Source organism: Saccopteryx leptura, chromosome 10, assembly GCF_036850995.1.
Source record: "Saccopteryx leptura isolate mSacLep1 chromosome 10, mSacLep1_pri_phased_curated, whole genome shotgun sequence".
NCBI lineage: Eukaryota > Metazoa > Chordata > Mammalia > Chiroptera > Emballonuridae > Saccopteryx > Saccopteryx leptura.
The window spans coordinates 30,085,239-30,092,789 of NC_089512.1; the positions used below are offsets into that span (position 1 = coordinate 30,085,239).

Sequence of the window (7,551 nt, forward strand, 5' to 3'; positions counted from 1 at the left end):
GCCAGGGCCATTTAGTTTATTTTTAAAAATAAAATTAAAAAGTTATTGTGAAAAAAAAAATTTCTTTCTTTGAATTTATTGAGGTGATACAGGTTAACAAAATTGTACAGGTTTTAGGAGCACATTTCAATAATGCATCATCTGTATAGTGTATTGTGTGATCACCGCTCCAAGTCAAAAATAACCTTTCAATTTTGAAACAGTTTTAGGACTACAGAAAGAATTTGAGGATAGCCCCCCCATGTCCTGTTCTCGCTGTTATTAACCTCTTACATTAGTAAGGTGCATTGTTTACAATTAATGAACCAGTACTCATACAGTATTGTTAACTAAAGCCCATGCTTTATTCAGATTTCCTTAGCTTTTATCTAATATCCTTTTTCTGTCCCAGGATCCCGCCTACGGTACCACATTATAGTTGGTTGTCGTGTCTCCTTAGGCCAGTGGTTCTCAAACTTTTTGAAGTCGGGGCGCATTTAAAATCCTACAAATAATTGTAGGTGCACTATATACAAATTTCTGAGAAATATGTTATAATAATTAAGTCCAATATTAAAGAAAAAAATATAAAGTCCAAGCATGCTTTTATAGTAATTAAATGAAATAAATATGACAAAATTCAATTTATTCTGACATTATAAAACATTTTTGTTACATTTTTTGAGTTAGGCTTTTAGAATTTGTAAAAAAAGGTTAAAAATAAAAAAAACCCAAAATTATCTTTATATATATATATATATATAGATACATTCTTAGTAAGATTTAGTAAATTCAGCAGTTCCTGGTGCAAATGTGTTAAGTTTTTTCATTCTTGTGTATGAGAATCATGAGCCTGATGTGTCCTAGCAATTTCTTCAATGTTTGGGCGTCTATTTGGAAGGCAAACTCTCATTTCCTCATCAATACATTGAAGAATTCCTCTCTTTTTACTCTTAATTGTGTTGAGGGTAAAGAATACTAATTCACATAAATAGAATGTTGAAAATTGTAGGAAAATGTTCAAAGGTTTTTTAGCTATTGCCACATATTCTTCTTTTATAGAAATCCAAAAGGCTTCAAGAGACAATTCCTTATGTTTAATCATCAATCCAAAACCCCTACATACATATCATCTTAACTTTACACCAAACAAAGGATAGAAGAAACTTGCCTCCAGTCTTTCCGGGGGACATAGGGGGTAGTGTAAACAATCCAGCACCACAGCTTAACAGCCTTTTGCAACCTAGTCAGGCAAGTGAGGTGGAGGGTTGGGCAGACTGTCAGTTTACAGTCAATTTCCCACACTTCTGTTCCTCAAAAATGTAAACTCCAAAAACCCTGTTGGTTTTTTGGTTTCCAACAGGCACGTATATCTCTGGAATACCATAGGGCGCACCTAGAAATCTTCTAGAGCATACCAGTGCACCTTGGAGCACACTTTGAGAACCACTGCCTTAGGCTATTCTTTGTTGGCATAGTTTCTCAGACATTACTGAATTGTGATGAATTTGACAGTTTTGAGGAGTGCTGGTCAAATCTTTTGTAAAATGCCCTTCAGTTGAGACTTGTCAATTAAACTTTTTAAAAGCCTTTTTCAGTGACAGCTGACATTGAATATTATATTAGTTTCAGGTGTGTTGCACAGTGGTTAGACATATAACTCAGGAAGTGATCCCCTGATTCCCACCTGGCATCGTGCATAGTTATGACGATCTCATTGACTGTATTCCCTATGCTGTACTTTACATTCGTGTGACTGTTTGGTAAATTCCAATGTGTACTTCTTAGCCCTTTCACCTTTTTCACCCAGCCCCCTCAAGATTTGTCTGATCCTTTCTCATTATTAGACTGTATTTTTGGAGAAATTCAGAGGTAAAGTGTTATTCTCGTCACAACATATCTAAGGAACGTATGTATCATCAACATCATTTACCACTGTGGACATTAACCTTGATCGCCTGGTTGAGGTAGTGTTTGTCAATTCACTGTCAAGTGATTCCCCCCCTCCCCTCGTTTTCACACTGTCCTCTATGAAAAAGAAGTCATATGTGTAACCCTGTTACATCTTCCCTCTGATTCTAACGTTTAAAATAAGTGGTGAAACTGTCATTTTTTGGAGCATTTTCTCAATCCATTGAGATTTTGCTTCCCAGCAATTGTTGTCAGTTTGGCTAAAATAAACTCACAAAAATTTGTTTAGGCTTGGATGTTTCTTACATTGACAAAGTAATACTTTGAGACTAAGATATTCTTTTCATCTCTAACTTTTCACCTAATGTTTTTAACATCTATTGATGACCTGTACTGGAATCAGTTCTTCTAAAGGCTGCTGTTTACTTCAACATCCAGCTCTTGGCTACTCAATGCTTCCTTCACCCCAAGTAAGTAATGGCATCTTGATAGGGAAAACCAGAGCATATAGCCAGTGAGCTGAGTTCAGTTAGGCCAACACTGATGTTTATCTGTTTATGGCAGGGAAAAAGGTCAAGGGAAAGGGGCGAAGTAGAACTGGTCCCGGAGGTAAAAGAGGAATGGATTAGAGGTCAAGAGGATCTGGATGGGCTGGGAGGTGTGTGTTGATACTCAGGTATAGGTTTCTCATTTTTGTGTTCCTAAATGTGGATGACCACACATCTGGTTGACTTGGAAGAGAAGTGTTGTTAAATGGATCATGACCTTGACAGAGTTATCTCCTTCATTCGTCCATTCCTCCAACAACTCACTCATTCATTAATTCAATTAATATTAAAGAAGCACCTATTATTTAATCTAACTCTATTCAGGATTCTAATGATTAAAATAATTGGTCCTATGTCGTAGTTCTCATGGAACTTATAGTTTAGTAAGGGAAGTAGATTTAATCAAATAATAGAAAGAAAGTTGAAATTACTACTGTGATGAGTAACAAAACTGGAGTGTACATGGTACCAGGAAAGCCTCTAACAGAGGAATGTAAACCTCTGTATTTCATCAGGAGATTTTTATATAATGCACGGCTATTCTGTGTGTTACTAAGAAAAAAAATCATCCATGACAGATACCCTAAGGAGGAACTCTACATTAAGCTGGGATACCAAAGGGCTGTCCCCCTCAATAAAAAGGCAAATGAGAAATAGACTTTATCATAGTAGGATACAGCAGGGAAACTTGGCTTGTCTCAACCTTGGCACTGGGTAGAAGGAGAAAAATACTACTTCTCCGAGGATTCCAGTGTCAAGTGGGTACTTAACAGTTTTCCATCTGAATTTACATCAACAATGTGTCCAGAAACACTCAAGCAGAGATTGTTAAGTGAGGTCAGATTGATAGTTCCCCGAGATGACTGCCAGAGAGGCAAAGGCAAATGTTGCTGGAAAAATTTGACTTTAATCTAGGCCAACAGGGATTGTGTGACTCCATGTATGTATAGGACACGCTCTAATCTGTGAGATGCTCATGTGTAAAGAAACATGCAGATGGAGTTGATGAAACGTGGCAGTCGGGGGTGGTGGTGAGAGAGTTCTGTGATATATTGATGCTTGAGTTGGGGTTGAGATTTGAGGGATGTGTAAGGCTTTTCCTTGCTGAAGAAGGTGGGAGAGCACTCCAGTCAGAGGCATGAGCCCATGCAAAGGGCCTGCGGAGGGGGAGGCACAGGAGACTGGAGGGGCCCAGTATAGCTGGAACAGAGAAGGAGGAAGCATGGTGGTGGGTGGGGCTGGAGAGGTGGGCTAGGAAGAGACCTCCTAGGGTCCTGTAGACCACATGAAGGAGTTTTGTTCAGATCTTAACATTTTAAAAATTTATTTCTTTTAGAGAGGGGAGTGAAAGAGAGAGAGAGAGAGAGAGAGAGAGAGAGAGAGAGAGAGAGAGAGAGGAGAGAGAGGGAAGGGGAGAGGAGCAAGAAGCCTCAACTCCATATGTGCCTTGACGGGGCAAGCCCAGGGTTTCGAACCAGCGACCTCAGTGTTCCAGGTCGACGCTTTATCCACTGTACCACCACAGGTCAGGCAGTTTTGTTCAGATCTTAAGAGAAATGGGGAGCCTAAAAGTTTTTTTTGGAGGGAGAAGTTAAAAGTATCCCATTTGAGTTTAGAAACAATGATTTTGGCTACAGAAAGAAAAATGGATTGAGGATGAAGGGTAGCTTGGATGATGCCTAAAGTCTAACCTTTAGGCAGGACTCTCTTCTTTGCAGGAAGACTGAGGCCCATTTAGGACCTGACTGTCTGAAAGGGAATAGTCCTCGAACGTAGTAAGTTCAGAAAGTGTCAATGTGCCAGGAGGTCTGTGAACAATTGGGGGTGTCCCAGGGAAGGACCTGGTAGACTCGCAGTGGTGGTTTGCTTTGTCATAATCTATCTTAAAACACATTGCTTGCCGCTGTGTTTTTGTCCTCAAGTGAGCTGCCAGGAAGCCACAAGGTTTTTGAAAGAGATTTTTGCATTACAGATGATAATGCTTTTCTTAAATTCTCACCTGTCTTATTTTTTTAATAAAAATCTACTGGATGTTCCACCACCGGGACTGGTTGTACTCTAGAAGAGAGTCAGGGTATAGACTTGGTGGTTGAATTTGCTGTGGTTGGTCTTTTGGCAGATGCCCAATCTCTGGCATTTTAATTATTTTATCCTTAAATTCTAACTATAATGTAAGAAAACGGTGACTTCTAAGACCTATAAGAGATTTAAAATTTGTTATTTTGTTCTTAAAATTTGATTTATAAATAAGGATAAAATTATATAAATATAAATTAATGTGAGTGGTTATATTTTTCCCATTTTTAAAAAACTTACTTCCCTCGCCCTGGCCGGTTGGCTCAGTGGTAGAGCGTCGGCCTGGCATGCAGAAGTCCCGGGTTCAATTCCTGGCCAGGGCACACAGGGGAAGCGCCCATCTGCTTCTCCACCACTCCCCCTCTCCTTCCTCTCTGTCTCTCTCTTCCCCTCCCGCAACCAAGGCTCCACTGGAGCAAAGATGGCCCGGGCGCTGGGGATGGCTCCTTGGCCTCTGCCCCAGGCGCTAGAGTGGCTCGGTCGCAACAGAGCGATGCCCCGGGAGGGGCAGAGCATCGCCCCCTGGTGGGCAGAGCGTCGCCCCCTGGTGGGCATGCCGCTGGGTGGATCCCGGTCGGGCGCATGCGGGAGTCTGTCTGACTGTCTCTCCCCATTTCCGGCTTCAGAAAAATACAGAAAAAACAAACAAACAAACAAAACTTACTTCCCTCTATCATGTAGCCTTCCTATTCCATGACTGCCTGCCCCACTAACCCCTTACATTTATTTTTATTCATTTAATTAAAACTCATGTAGCGCTAACATGAGATGGGCATGTTCTAAGCACTTGACAAACTTTAAGAATGTGGTGGACCCTGTGGACTTTTATCTGAGAATAAAGTTTTTAAGTGCATAAAATAAAATGCATAAGATTACAAATTAAACCAATTATATTACAAGAAAATGATCAAATCTTAAAAATACTGTGATACATATGATATTTAATAACATTAAATAAATAGATCTGGTGTTAGGAGAAATAACTGCCACATTTCAAAATAATGACAAATATAAGTGATATTTTGAGCTATATGCAACATCTCTGCTGTGATATGAAAACACCTGTTCCTATTTGTAGCACAAACATAGATACTCCAAATAATATTGTGTGTTGTTATCTATACTCATAATTGAAGGAAGTGCTAAACTTCAGTAAGATATAAAAATAAAAGGGTAGTTTGATCAGATGGTGGTGTAGTGTAATGGATAGAGCATCGACCTGGGACGCTGAGAACCCAGGTTCAAAACCCCAAGGTTGTCAGCTTGAGCATGGGGTTGCTGGCTTGAGAATGGGATCATAGGCATGACCCCATGGTCATTGGCTTGAAACCCAAGATCGCTGGCTTGAGCCCAAGGTCACTGGTTTGAGCAAAGTGTCATTCCCTCTGCTGAAGCTCCCCCCCCCATCAAGATATTTATGAGAAAGCAATCAATGAACAACTAAAGTGCCACAAATATGAGTTGATGCTTCTCATCTCTTTCCCTTCCTGTCTGTCCCTCCCTTCTCTGTCTTGCTAATAAAAATATTAATAATAGTTGTTTAGCCACACTGTTGTTGGTGGCAGCTGCAGCAAAAGAGTTTGGTGCGATGTCTCACACCATTTTGCTGGTACAGGCTACCAAGAGGCCAGAAGGCAGAACTTAAGCCAATTATGAATCAGTGAATGAATGCATGGAAGGCATTTGTAAAATGTATGAAGAACATCTGAAGACAATCCCAACAGCCCCTCCATCACATATGATACCAGCCAGTTGTTTGATTTTATTGATGATCTGGCAGACCTCAACTGTCTTGTTTACCGATCTGATACCCAGACATAACAGCCTTATAATAAAGACTGAATTAAAGAGATCCACGTGCTCCCTCGTCAGCAGGCCCAATAGGCTGGGAAATAGTTGTGTTGGAAGCATTAGGGGGTTAGGGGTGGGCTTGGAACACAAGTGTGTACAGCAATCTTTAGTGGAAGTTTTGTATTATAGATATCCTGTATCCATTTTGGTTCACTCTAGCCAGGATTGAATGTGATAGATGAAATGTGAGAATCTTGTTCAATCTGAAGCTCCCATTGCCCCCCCTTTTTCCTACTTAAACATTGTTATGATGTAGAAGGAAGTTTTTTTTCCCTAAAGAAAGAAAATAAAAAATAAATAAAAATAAATAGAAGGAAGTTTTTATCAGTTAATATTAGTTCTGATCCTTTAAAAACTGTTCATATCTGCTTTATAACATTCACTGGACTAACCCTTTTTCAAGTTGGGGTGTATGTTGGCACAATTTCAACAAGTAAACTTGACTCAAAGGAACTGCTGAGCAAAACCAGTCCATTAGTGGCACAATATTTGTTATGTCCTAAGATAAAGTCTTAGAGAGAAACAAATAAATGTTCTTTAGTTATAATAATAATAATAATATTAATAATGGGTAAATTTTTTCTCTTTAAATTTGTGTACCAATCCCAGGTTAAGATGACAAATTTTAGAGGAGGAATTCCATTTCTGCTAACTGAACAAAGTGTCTTACATTCTGTGTGTTCAAAAGTCCTAAGAACATAGTTCTGTATTCAGGGGAATCAAAGTGGATGTTTTCCATGTTAGTGCAGGATCACACAGGATTTGCAAAGAATACAGCGAGGGTGTGTATCCCCATGGAGAACATACTATAAACGATATAATATGTATGCAATGGTGTTGGAAAATTAATTAGTTCAGAAGACTATCTGGTAATCTCTTTCTTGGTTAAATTTTTTTTATTGATTGATTTTAGAGAGAAAGGGAGGGAGAGAGAGAGAGTGAGACAGACAGAGAAACATTGAATTGTTTTTCTACTCATTCATGCATTCGTTGGTTGATTCCTGTATGTACCCTGACCAGGGATCAAACCTGCAACCTTGGTGCACTGAGATGATGATCCAACTAACTGAGCTATCCAGCCAGAGCTCTCTCTTTCTCTCTCTCTCTCTCTGTTTTTTTTTTTGTATTTTTCTGAAGCTGGAAACGGGGAGAGACAGTCAGACAGACTCCTGCATGTGCCCGACCG

The 7,551-nt window shown here is 39.5% G+C and overlaps 1 pseudogene; it reads left to right on the forward strand.

Moving 5' to 3' along the window:
• Window positions 1–6,073: 6,073 nt before the first annotated feature.
• LOC136382352 (enhancer of rudimentary homolog pseudogene) lies at window positions 6,074–6,410 on the forward strand (annotated as a pseudogene).
• The last annotated feature ends 1,141 nt before the right edge of the window (window positions 6,411–7,551 follow it).